The 14,282-nt window shown below is 37.4% G+C and overlaps 1 long non-coding RNA gene across 1 annotated transcript in view; it reads left to right on the top strand.

The window, feature by feature from the left end:
• Nucleotides 1–14,282, top strand: part of LOC138741718 (uncharacterized) — a 71,872-nt gene that overhangs the window by 43,934 nt on the left and 13,656 nt on the right. Inside the window, exon 2 of the long non-coding RNA XR_011343703.1 lies at nucleotides 13,564–13,688. This is a non-coding gene — a long non-coding RNA (uncharacterized lncRNA). The remainder of the gene's footprint in view (nucleotides 1–13,563; nucleotides 13,689–14,282) is intronic.

Genomic DNA, 14,282 nt, shown 5'->3' with positions numbered 1-14,282 from the left:
GTTCTATTGCATTACTTTCTGGAAATGACATTGTCCACAAGATAGGGAGAAACTTCCAATGTTATCACATTGGCCTGCTCCAGTAACCGCTTGGTAACCAGTCAATCGAATGGTTCCCCTGAAATCTTCAATTTGGTGATTGATTTCCCATTTTGGTCCATATTCTACCAACTATCAATTTTGATTCTCTTCATTACTATTTTTCATTCTTTTGACTAAACGTGAAAAGTGAACGAGAAAGAATCACGGCAGATAATATTTACATTGCCTGGGCCCTCATTTGCTGACTGGCCTGAAATCTAAAGAGATTCACTCCACTGTTTTTGTGGAACAAAATTTCAACAGGCAGTTGAACCATACTGTCATAGAGAGGAAGATTTACCGGCTTTCTATGTATTGTAAAATTACTCAGAGCCATTTATTGAATTTGTTTACATGGATTTATTTTTAATTTAAATTTCGATATACAGCATGGTAACAGGTCTTTCGGCTCATGACCTGAGCTGTCCAATTACACCCAATTGACCTACACTGCCAGTACATTTCGAATGGTGGTAGGAAACCAGAGCCCACCCGGGAGAACCCATGCAGACACAGGGATAACATACAAGATCCTTACAGACAGCACAGGATTCGAACCCCCGTCCCGATCATTGGTGCTGTCAGAGCATTGCACTGACTGCCATGCTAACTGTGCTGCCCACATACAAGGGGAGAACACACTAACTCCTCAGACAGCGTCAGATTTAAAGCCAGGCGCTGGCACTGCAATAGCATTGTCCTAACTACTGTACTAACTGTGCCATGTGAGAAAAAATAGAGGGTTATCAGTGTGAATTAGGGAAAAAAATTAGTTTGTTGTGGGGTAGGTTAAAAAAATCAGCTGAAGGGTCTGTACTATGCTGTAATGTTCTGTTTTCAGGATTCATAATGTTCCCTGGAGCATAGAATAATGAGTGGAGATTTGATAGAGGTATACAAAATTATGTATAGAAAGAGTAAATAAAAGTATGCTTTTTCCACTGAGGGTAGGCGAGATACAAACTAAAGGATGTGGATAAGGGTGAAATGGAAAATGCTTAGGGGAACATTAGAGGGAACTTCTGTACACAGTGTAGTGGGAGTGTGAAAAAAGCAGCCATTTGAAGAGGCTCAGTTTTAACATTTGAGAAAGATTTGGGCAGATACATGGATGGGGGATGTATGGAGGGCTATGGTCTGGATGCAGGTCAGTGGGGTGAGGCAGAATAGCAGTTCTATGCTGTAATGTTCTATGGTTCTAGTAAATGTGAAAAGCAGATTTTATGTTAAATATGTATGGATCTCTGATTAGATCAAACTGATCTTGCAGGTGGTGATGGAGATGGGACAAACAAGATGAGAACAGAGCTGAGAGCTAAGAGCTTGAAATCTTTATATTTCATTGTTTTCATGAAAGTTATTGCTCGATCGATGATTCATCTAGTTCAGCTATTTGTGCTTTGCTTTGACAGATGGTTATGAACCCAATCTAAACTTGATAAACTTTGAAAAGAGAAAGAAAAGTGAAATAATTAATGAAGAGAACAATGTTGCATCTATTAGACAGCAAACCATAGGCAGAAAATTCTTCAGCTTAGGATAACAAATAGGGCTAATGTGTACCCATGGGAACCAGGATTAGTTGGCTCGCGTCATTGAATGGAATGTGATGAATAAAAGGGGAAAAAAGTGAGCTTATGCTTGGAGCTCTAAAGGACAATACCTCTCAATGCAATGAAATAATTCAAGATTCAGGATTCCTTTATTGTCATGTAATAAAGCAGGTGTAATATTACACAAAATTGACTTTAGTCTATCGTTAGATGGACAAAGATTTCCCATTGATAGAAATCACCTGGCACCCCAAACAGTCAAAGAAAGAGAAGCAAAGGAGGGTTCCCTCATAGTCACATAGAATCTGTAAGCCATTTTATAGAGAAAAAAGTTGCAACTGTAAAGGCGGATATTCTCTTCCCTCACTTCGCTGAACCTACCTCCATAAATCCTTCGCGCATGGCTTCAAGACACCGAATCTGATCCGTCCTCAGGCTGGTCATGCAGATGGAGGTCATCTCGCTTTGTGAATGTGCTGGACCTGCAAGTGGCTGGCTAGGGGCGGGCTGATGACGTCGCGATGACATTGCCAGTCTGAGATACAGGAGTGTGAATTTTAAAACCCTGACTGTGTGCACAGCAGGGACCGCACTGGAGATATCTTCTTATCATCAGTCCTAGAATTCACAATATCTGCTCTACTGTCTCCATTTTCTGATATAGGGCTCTTTCCCACTCCTTGCATAGGTATGAGGTCATGTTGGCAGGCGGTGCTACGGCGCCAGTCGCCCCCGCATCCATCTGCTCTGGAGGACTCAACGAGATGCTGCTCTTCATGAAAGTAATGCTGGAGCAGGTTTTTAGGCCTTCTCTATAAAAAGAGAAGTGCAGATTTTTCTCCACTGATGGAGCCAGCCTTGAAGTGGCACCCTCCATAAAGACACCTTGTGGATTTGCTTCCAGCTCTCCCGCAGCCTCTGCAGCCGCACAGAATCCTGATCAAATAATTGGCAACCTGAGTTCCAGATTCAAACCTCTGACCTGACCAGAAAGTCTTCAGCAACCCCAGAACCTTCTTGCATTCCAGTTCCAATACCTGGTACCCTTCAGCCAGTTTCGAGCCAATAAAGCAGTCCCCCACTCTGTTGGGAGTCCTTTGACTGCAGTCACCAGCAGTCTGAAGTCGAGGCGCTGACGTGCTTTCTTCATGGTGCCATTGGTGTGTTGGGTCCACATAAGATCCTCTGAGATAATGAATTGCTCACCCTCTCCACCTCTGATCCCAAAATTATCATTGGATTGTATACCCCTGGTTTTCCCTTCCTGAAGTAAACAAGCAGCAATTTGGTTTTGGTGACATTGAGTGTGAGTTTATTGTTGGTGCACCATTTGGCCAAGTTTTTCATCTCACTCCTGTAACTTCACTTATCACCTCTTTTTACTCAACCCACTGCTGTGGTATTGTCAGTGAGTTTGGAGATGGTGTTGTTGTTATGCTGAACCACATAGTCAGAGGCGTAAAGTAAGTCGAGCGGGGGGGAGGGGGGGTTTAATCAAAGGCTCACAGACAACACCATGGGCCAAAGGGCCTGTACTGTGTTGTAATTTTCTCTTTCTGTTCCATATGACCTCAAGAGGAATCAAGAGGATACATCTATCCAAAGCATAATTGGATGAAATAACTCTCTTTATCTGAGGCACATTTCCAAAAAAGAGTCAAGACTTGCTTTGTATTGCATGGATGCAGCAAAATTTATTGGGAATCTGGGATTACTTGACAATCAGCTGAGGATCTCTTCTTTGGAGAGGTGAAGGCTGAGATGTAACCTGGTGAAGGCCTCTAGTATTATGAAAGCAATCAACCATGAAGACATAAGCAAGGAGATCCCACATGTAGAGGAGTCTAAAACTGGCAGCCATAATATAAAATCATTGCAGATAACCAAGGTTGGGAACTGGGAATTAAGTTCTTCACCTTGATGTGACACACCGGCAAAATGAAAAGGTTTATTTAGGGGGAAGCCTTTCAAGAACGTAAGGGAGAAATTAATGGAAAGAGATGAGGTAAATTGAGGTATGGAGAGGATGATGCAGAATGTAAATATCAACATGAACAACTTCGGCTGATTGACTATCTCCAAACTAAATTTGTATCAGGTGGACTGTTGTCTTGAAGTGCAAATTCTCTGCATTCCTCTCTGAATGCCATTCCAGAATGCTGCAGATGCCAATTTCACTCTGTTGGTGTACACAAAGCAAAATAATTCATTTAACTTCTTTTTGATATTGTGTTTCACAGCTGCAAAATCATTTCTATCTTTCAGCTTAATACCCAGACTCTGCAGGAGGCTGGAAAGTACTATTGGTCTTGAGCTAGAGTTAAATGGTTTTGTACATTTATTACTTCAGGTATGTGAAAGTAAACCATTAGCTGGTGGGGGATGGTGGTGGGAGGGAGAGGATGAAAGGTAATAATATCCAGATCAAGCTAACAAATAAAGCCATGTGGAAAAGTTCCTGTTGGAGTTCAGGATAATTAATGTGCTGCTTGTCAGAGAAACTAGAACTTAGGGTGGAAGAATATAATTTCTATTGTTACAAATATTTTCAGAGTTGGAGTCAAGAAGGACTGAAGCTTTCTGCAGTTGGAGTACAGACCATCAACCATCCTTCCCAGACCCATTTGTTTCCTCTTTCCATCAACTCCCCTCACCTACACACTCAGGGTAATACTCAGCGGCCAATGAACCAACCAATCTGCATGTTTTTCAGATGGGGAGGTATTTCACACAGAGGCAGAAAGATTGTGCAAACTCCACATGGATACCATTGGAGGTCTGGATTGAACTCAAACCACTTGTGCTAACTAGATTGAGGTTTGCCAATTTTCTGACTAGTAGAATCATGGAAGGGGAATTAGGAAAAAGTTGCAGACATTTCAGGTGCTTCTCATAAAGGCACTAAGTCTATTAACTGCTACTAAATAATTAAGGAGTTGCTCTGCTCATTATCAATTGGGATTGAATAAGTGATCCATAGATCATTAATGGCTTATTAATGAAGCCTTCATTTTAAACTAGCCCAGGCATCCTCTCTGCAGATGTGGCTGCATTTACCACTGTGAATTATTCAGAATAGTTCTCTGCAGAATTCCAGTCTTCACAGAAATAATTTCAAATCTAAATAGATTGAAAATATGAATCAAAATGGTGATAAATCAGTAACAACACAATGCTGGAGAAACTCAGCAGGTCAAACAGTCTACTTTATATAGTAAGGGTAAAGATACTTAACTGACAATTTGGGCTTGAGCTCTTCATCAAAATGGTGATAAATCACCTGGGTTTGTTCTGATTTGAAATAAAAGTATGCAGGATAGGGCAGTACTGTGAGAAACATATTTATTCCCCATCCCTAACTGCCTTTGAGGAGCTGGTGGAGAGTTCAAAATTCAGCTTTATTGTCAGAGCACATACATAATATCATGTACGACCCTAAGATTCTTTTTCTTGCAGGTCAGGCAGAATTTCTACTTATTGGTCATGCAAAAGAAACTATACTTAAGAAAATATATGTTTACTAAAGAGATAAATGTAAAAGAAATGTAAACAAATTGACTGTGCAATTCAGAAAAAAAATTATTCAGTGTCAAGTAAATGTTCTCAAATGAGTCTCTGATTGAGTTTGTCATTGAGGAGTCTGATGGTGGAGGGGTAGCAGCTGTTCCTGAACATGGTGGTGTGAGTCTTATGGCACCTATATCTCTTTCCTGATGGTAGCAATGAAAACAGACACGTGCTGGGTGGTGTGGATCCTTGATGATTGCTGCTGCTTTCTGACAGCAGCATCCCCTGTAGATGTTCTTGATGGTGGGGTGGGGGGAGTTTTGGCTTGAATGTCATGGGCTGTGAAGTTTGAATGTTGATGCTCCCTGACTTGCTCTTTTGAACTTGGAATGACTGACCTGTAAAAGGCTGAAGAATTATCTTCCTGTTGACAAGCCGAAGGTGGAGAAATGAGAGTGAAGGAAATATTGGTGATATTTGGAAAGGTACCAGATCAGTGACACTTGGTGTTTGGTGATGGTGCAAATATTTTACAGCCCAACATTAGTTGTCCATCAGAGTTTGGTTTGCTTATCAAAAGTGAGCAAAAAAAAAAATCATAGTTTCCTAAATTTTCCAATGAATCTGACTTTGCAACTGCAGCAGAACTTCAGCTGATTTATTTTAATGAGCACTTGCTATTAAACTGGTTCTGCCCATCTGTCACTGTATTGCTATATCTGTAATGATACTGGGGTGCTTTGCATATCAAATGAAGAATTAACATGTATTCACCTTGATGACTTTGTCCTATTTCATCCAAAATGAAAGTCTTGGAATTATTACAGCTGATATCAAATTTATTCTTACAGCCATAGTTATTGTGAATATTTAATAGATGTCAGGAAATAAATAATTCTCAGGTTGTTCTGCCTAACCATATAACAATTACAGCACAGAAACAGGCCAGTTCGGCCCTTCTAGTCCATGTTGACCACTTTCTCCCACCTAGTTCCATTGACCCACACCTAGCCCATAACCTTCCATAATAAACCAACTTTCCTTAAATATTAAAGTCGAGTCCCCAACTACCCCCTTTGGCTGGAAGATTATTCCACACTCCCACCACTCTCTGAGTGAAAAAAATCACCCTCATATTTCCCCTATACTTTTCTCCTTTCAATCTCAATCCATGTCCTCTTGTTTAAATCACCCCCACCTTCAATAGAAAAAGCCTATCTGTCCCCCTCATAATTTTAAATACCTCTATCAAATCATCCCTCAATCTTTAACGCTCCAGGGAATAAAGTCCCAGCCTGTTCAACCTTTTCCTGTAACTCAAACCCTGAAACCCAGCCAACATTCGTGTAAATCTTCTCTGCATTCACTCTATTCTGTTTATATCCTTCCTATAATCCAGTGACCAAAACTGCACACAATATTCCAAATTTGGCCTTACCAATGCCTTATACAACTTCAACATGAAATCTCAACTTCTGTACTCAGTACTCTGAGCTATGAAGGCCAACATGCCAAAAGTTTTCTTTACAACCCTATCTACATGTGACTGCACTTTCAGGCAATTATGTACCAGAATTCCTAAATCTCTTTGTTCTACTGCACTCCTCAATTGTCCACCATTTTACATGGATAACCATTGCTGTTTATTCCTACCAAAATATAGCACCTCACACTTATCAGTATTAAACTCCATCTGCCATCTTTCTGCCCACTCTTCTAACTGGCCTATATCCACTGCAAGTTTTCAAAACCTTTCTCACTGTCCACAGCACCACCAATCTTCGTATCATCTGCATACTTACTAATCCAATTTACCACCCTATCATCCAGATCATTGATATATATGACAAACAATAATGGACCCAAAACTGATCCCTGAGGCTCTCCATCAGTCACCAGCCTCCAATTTGACAAACAATTTTCCACCACTACTCTCTGGCATCTCCCATCCAACCATGGTTGAATCCATTTCACTATTTCAACATTAATACCTAATGATTGAAGCTTCCTAACTAACCTCTTATGCAGAATCTTGTCAAAGGCCTTACTAAAGTCCATATAAACAATGTCAATAGCCTTCTCTTCAACAACCTTCTTAGAAAACCCCTCAAAAAATTCTATAAGATTTGTTCAACGTGATCTACCTCACACAAAACTATGTTGACTATTCCTAATCAGTCCCTGTCTATCCAAATAATTGAATATTCCATCTCTAAGAACACTTTCCATTAATTCACCCACCACTAACATCAGTCTCACAGGCCTATAATTACTCAGTTTGCTTTTAGAGCCTTTTTTTAAATAGTGGAACAACATGAGCTACCCTCCAATCCTCTGGCACCTCCCCTATGGCTAATGACATTTGAAATATTTCTGTCAGAATCTCCACTATTTCTACACTAACCTCCCTCAAGGTCCAAGGGAATATTTTGTCAGGACCTGGCAATTTATCCACCTTTATTCTCTTATAATTGCCTCATTAGTCTGTGTATTTTCCATGAACTCACTACTAGTTTTGCTTACTTCACCTGACTCAATATTCCATTCCTTAGCGAAATCTGAAGAAAAAAAGTCATTTAAAATTTCCCCCATCTCTTCTGACTCCTCACATAGCCTACCATCTGATCCTCAAGGGGCCCACTTTTATCCTTCATTATTTTACTTTTAATGTACCTGTAGAAACCCTTGGGATTTATTTTTACCTTGCCTGCTAAAGCAGTCTCATATCTTCTCTTAGCCTTTCTAGTTTCTTTTTTTTGCACTCTTTATATTCCTGAAGCACCTCATTTATTCCCTGCTGTCTATACCTATTGTACACATCCCTCTTCATCTGAACCAATTTCCCAATATCCCTTAAAAACCAAGGATCCCTATATTCTCTAATCTTTCCTTTAATCCTCACAGGGACATACCAACTCTACTATCAAAATTTCCCCTTTGAATATCCCCCATTTATCTGTTGCAGCTTTCCTAGAATATCAATTATCCCAATCCACATGTTCTAAATCCTTTTGCATCTTCTAAAATTAGTCTTGTTCCAATCAAGAATCTCAATCTTAGACTCAGCCCTGTCCTTCTCAATAATTAACCTAAAATTAATAGTATTATGATCATTGGGCCTCAAGTGTTCCCCAACACAAAACTCTGTCATCTGAACTATCTCGTTCCCAAATAGGAGATCCAATACTTCCTCCTCTCTAGTCCGTTCTTCTATTCATTGATTTAGAAAACTTTCCTGTACACCAACCCATCCAGTGCTTTTACAGTATGGGTGTCCCAGTCAATGTGTGGAAAGTTAAAATCTCCTACAATGGAAGCATTGTTTGAAATCAATTAAAACATTTATTGAGTAAAATATTAAATACTTTGTTTTAATATTAGTGGAAAAAAAAGGATATTGACATAAATTAAGAAAAGAAAAGTAGATATAGTTTTTTTTTCAAGCACTCATTTAATTGGAAAAAAGGAGCATCAGAAGCTAAAAAGAGATTGGATAGGATATGTTGCAACTTCCATTTTTAATTCAAAAGCAAAGGGAGTAGAAATTTTAATAAACAAAACTCTTCCAGTTAAAATATAAAACGTTGTAATTGATCCTCCAGGGAGATATGTTATGGTGATTTGTCATAGTTTTTGGAGCACTGGATGCAATGTAGATGATGAAAAATTTATACAAGAAACATTTCTTAACTAATGGACATAACAGTATATTAATAGGCGGGGATGTTAATTTTTGTTTCGAGCCAGTTTTAGATGGATCATGAAGGGCAATAACAAGGATAAAAGCAGCTAAAGCCACATTGCTGATAATGAATGTGTGATAGAACAGATTCTATCATCAATGTGTATAGGTACATATGTACAGATGGTAGTGTAGGATGACTGTGATTGGCTGAGAGTGTAGCCACACCTACTGGCAGGTCTTAAAGGATTGCTCCTAGCCAGACCAGGTCATTCTGGACTGGTCGACCTACTTGTGATATCCTCCAGTCTTTTAGTTAATAAAAGCTTTGGTTTGGATCAACAAGTCTTTGGTTCTTTCGATGCGCACTACAGAATGATTTTAATTTAATAGATGCGTTGAAAAGTATACATCCAAGAGAAAGATACAATTCTTTTTATTCAAATAGGCATGATTCTTATTTTAGAATAAACTTGTTTTTAATATTTGCACAACTTCAGGACAGTATTCAACAAGCTGATGATAAGGCAAGAATTTTATCTGATCATTCTCCTTTTTTGTTGACAGTAACAACGTTGGACAAATAAGAATTCATTTACAGAAGGTGATTTAATTCTATGTTATTAAAAAAGAAATATTTTTGGAATTTTTTAGATGATAAATAAGATCCTTTTTTGAGACCAACTCTAATTCGGTTAATAATACATTTAGTTTATGGGATGCTATTTTCTTTCTTTAACAAATCCCATCTCATCTATATTTATTAATCAGTAAAAACTTTGTCAGCCTATTGTCAGCCATCTCCCAGAGTCCTTTTACTTTGCAAGGAGCTCAATGGTTCCCTTACCTCTATTGGGGTGAAGGCGGCACACTTGATCTTCCAAATTTAATTTTGATAAATTTATATGTGACTGAAAATTATTTATTTTATTATCATCATTTTGAGACTCTGATTAATATAGCTTTGTATAAAATTGTTTGAAATTTTCATTAATTTGTTGAGATTTATAAGTAATGAAATTAAGATCACATTTAGTTGCAATAATGGTTCTCAATATTTGTTCTATTTTTAACTGCCTTGAAAGAACATTATATGTTCTCTCACCTAATTCATAATATCTGTTTAGTTCTCATTATCACTTTCTCTGTTCTAAATGTTTATAAAGTATTATATTGAAGTTTCTTATTAATAACTCATCTTCATTTATTCTAATTACTTTGTCTTTGCAAATCTTTTCTAAATTTATTATCTGTCTCCAATTATTCTACCTCTTTCATATAATCTTTCTTAATTTTTGAAGTATAACTTTTTATTTTACTTTTTCCCACCTGAATTTTAAGAAGAGTTTAATGATCTATTAATTCCCCCTTTCATGGAGGTATTAGAGGATAGGCAGCAGAAACACATACTTTACTGGAATATTTTAACACATCAATAATAACTGTAATACTAAAAAAGATAAGGACCCTTTAAAGCCATCATTTTATGGACCTATTTCATTATTAAATATAGATTATAAAATAGTAGCAAAGATTTTAGCTAATAGGCTGACAAAGTTTTTACTGATTAATAAATATGGATGAGATGGGATTTGTTAAAGAAAGAAAATCAGTGACCAGATTAATGTGACCAGATTATTGAGTATAATATATCTACCAAAAAAAAAGTGGACTTGAGTGTAGCAGTGGCTTTAGATGTGGAAAATGCATTTGATAGAGTAGAATGAGACTTTTTGTTTAAAGTTCTTGAAAAATTTGGGTTGGGAAAAATATTTGCAATTTCGATTAAAGCATTACATAATGGACTGAAAGCTAAAGTTGTAATAAATGGGTAGATATCTGCACCTTTTAATTTAACTAGATCTAGTAGGCAAGTGTGTTCATTATCTCCAGCTTTATTTATTTTAGCAATAGAACCACCTGCAGAACTGACTTGATCTGACTTTGATATTAAAGGTTTTAAAATTAACCAAGAGGAATAGAAGATTATTTATTTGCAGATGACATATTAATTTACTTGACAGAACCAGAAGGTTCACCTCATAAATTATATTTAAGATAGAATAATATGGGATAATATCTAGAAGTAAATTGGTATAAAAGTGAAATTATGCCTCTTATTAGAGATTATTATACTCAGTGTCAAAGCGACACCCAAATAAATGGCCAATAAATGCAATAAAATATTTAGGGATATGGGTATATAAGAATTTAAATCATTTATTTAAATTAAATTATTCCCCTTTACTTAAGAAAATTGTAAAAAAAATGCATTAGCAGTTGAAAGAAAATGTATAGCAGTGACATGGAAATCAAAATTCTTATTTCTGTTTGGAAAGATGGCATGCAGAAATTCACAGCTGCATATCTCTTGACAAGATTACATATAATTTAAGAAATAAATACATTTTGAAAATTTGCTGCCCATATCTACATATGTATATTTATATCTACATATTGTAGGTATAAATTTATAAATGGCTTTCCCTAAACCTCGTGAACATCTTAGAATAAATATATAAAATTGAAAAAGTTTAGAATCGATCAAAAGGCAACCAGGTCTGCTTCTTTTTTCTTTCTTTACTAATAGCACATTCTCTTTCTTTCTTCCTTCTTACTTTTTAAATCTTATTTGGGTTATGATTTGGGGAAGGATGTTGGTGGAGTTTTTATTTTTTATTATCATGCTCCTGATGCCCGATTGTGGATGCTTGTCCCAGCTGCCTGCCCATCTGAGCTCACAATGCCCCCAAAGTGGACCCTCTCCCCAGCGGTTCACCCATCTGAGCTCCCAATAACCCAATGTGGACTCTTGCCCTGGCCACCCTTCCATCATTGCTCCCAATGCTCGAAATGAAGATTTACTACCCAGTCCTAGCCATCCAAGCTCCTGATGCCTAAACATGCATACCACAGTCAAAAGTGGTATGCATGTAATAGTTGACCCCCTAAATTTTACCCTAATATTGGTCCTCAAAACTTGACCATTAAATGAGTATATACAGCATATTGTTGCCTGAAATTGGAAATACGGGGAGGTGAAGAAGGCATTTGGCACCCTCATCTTCACTGATTAGGGCATTAAAAACAATGTCCAGTTTTTATGTCCCTTTACATCTGTACAACATTGGTGAGTCCACATTTTCAGAATTGTGTGGAGATCTGGTTGCTGAGCTATTGGAAGGATGTTAGTAACTGGAACATGTACAGAGAAGATACACTAGTACTGTACGTTTCTTGTATTGTTATGAAGTGAGATCAGATAGAGTGGGCTTTATTCCCCAGAGTCTAGGAGGCTGATGGTGATGTTATAGATGGATATAAAATCACGAGTGACATGGATGTCTTTTTCCATTGGGTAGGATAAACTAGAGGGCATAGATTCAAGGTGTGAAGTGAGAAAATAGTCTTAGTGAGATTGTATGGCTCAGTCTGACAACAGCACCATCTACAAATTTGATGGCAATTCCACAATAGTGAGTGTTATACTAACACAGCCTCTCACTAAATGTCACCAAAACCAAGGATCTGATTGTGGACTTTAGGATGGGGGAAAAAAAAACAGATGTCCAGTGATCAATGGGGGATCAGAGGTGAAGAGGGTAAGTAAATTTAAATTCCTGGGAGTCACTATCTCAGGGGACATTTCCTAGACTCAACACACGAACATCATGTGAAGAAAGCATATTAGTGACTGTACTTCCTCAGAGTTTATGGAGGTTTGTTATGACATCGGAAACCTTGACAACATCTACAGGTGAGTACTGAAAAGTGTACTGACTGGCTGCATTATAGCCTGGTATGGGAGCACCATTACCTCTGAGAGGAAAGCCCTGCAATAGGTAATGGGCACAACCCAGGACATCATAGGCAAAACCTTCCTCATTATTGAGAACATCTAAAGGGAACACTGCTGGCAGAGAGCAGCAGCAATCATCAAGGATCCACACCACACTGCACACACTTTGTTCTCGCAAGAGTCGCGCCACTAGGTTCAGAAACAATTGCTACTCCTTCACCATCAGACTCCTCAACAACAACTCAATCAGAGATTCATTTAAGGACTCTTACTTTCCACATTATTTCTGGCTGAAAACTTATTTTTAACTGTATTACAGTTTGTTTACATTTCTTTCCTTGTTTACATTTTTCTCTCTTTACATGTATCCTTCCTTGAGTGCAGTTTTTTGTATGACTGGTAAGTAGATATTCTGCCTGGTCTACAGGAAAAAGAATCTCAGGGTTGTATGTGATGTCATGTATGTACTCTGATAGTAAATCTGATCTTTGAACTTTTGAACTTGAACATGACAAGATTTAAAGGGGAAATTTTCACAAAGAGATTGGTGGTATATGGAACAATTTACCCAAGGAATTATTACAGGTTGGTATAAGGTTTAAAAGCTATTTCAGAAAGTATTGTGACAAGAAACATTTAGAAAAGATACAAGCCAAACACAAGGAGGTAACTGGATTAGAATAGATGAGTGAGACCAAAGGGGTCTAGTTGAAAACACTATAATCTTACAGTAATACTATTGTAATCTTCAGAGGTGTATTATCTACTCCATTAGTGAAATACATTCTTAATGTCATTTACAATCTGCCAAAATGCTAATTTACTACGAATTTACCAAGACATTTTGGACACTTCCTCCAAGTATTTTGACACATGATGTCCAGGTAGTTCTGATAACAGGTTGTTAACCAGAAGTTGTATCTTTCTTTCTCTTTTTACAGGTGGATGACAGGTGGAGTACTTTCAACATTTTTTTTGGCTTTATTTTGCCTGGGTTTCCTGCATCTGTTAGAAAGGGTGAACTTTCATCCAGTCACCTGGATTTCAGCGGAGAAAGAATCATAAGGTAACCCACAGTGCATCTTCAACAAGTTCTAATTTGTTCCAAAGCTTGTGATTATGACACTTGTTCAGGAATCATGATATCAGCAGTAAATGAGATAAAATATTAGTTGATAAATAGCTTTGGCTAATGGAGAAAAGGACAGAATTAAGCACATGCAGAATGAGCTGAGACTGTGGAATAATTGTCACATGGTGCAGTTGAAATAAATATATAGGTTGAAAGGACATGCATCTGTGTTAATGTGTCTTCTCGTATACATATATTCCCAGAGATTGTATCCCACTGTTTATAATTAGTTGACAATTATATTTCAGATGTTTCTGCATTTTATTTGTCCTCAGAATCAAAATTTACTGCCATGAACAAGTCATGAAATCTATCAATTATATAGAAGATTTTTGGAAGCAATAAAGATATTTCAAACACAATTAATGGAAGGATGGAATTTAAAAAAAAGTTATTTCAAAAGAAGTATCTTTAAAATACATTTCTATTTTACAAACATGGTTTTCCTTTGAGAAGCACCGATATAAAGTTCAGAGTGCACCATTTTGGGGCATATCTATCTATCTATATATATATACATGTATAGGT

The sequence above is a fragment of the Narcine bancroftii genome, chromosome 8 (assembly GCF_036971445.1).
Source record: "Narcine bancroftii isolate sNarBan1 chromosome 8, sNarBan1.hap1, whole genome shotgun sequence".
Lineage (NCBI taxonomy): Eukaryota > Metazoa > Chordata > Chondrichthyes > Torpediniformes > Narcinidae > Narcine > Narcine bancroftii.
The sequence above is the reverse complement of the archived record's forward strand: the minus strand, read 5'-3'. Positions and strand labels throughout refer to the sequence as shown.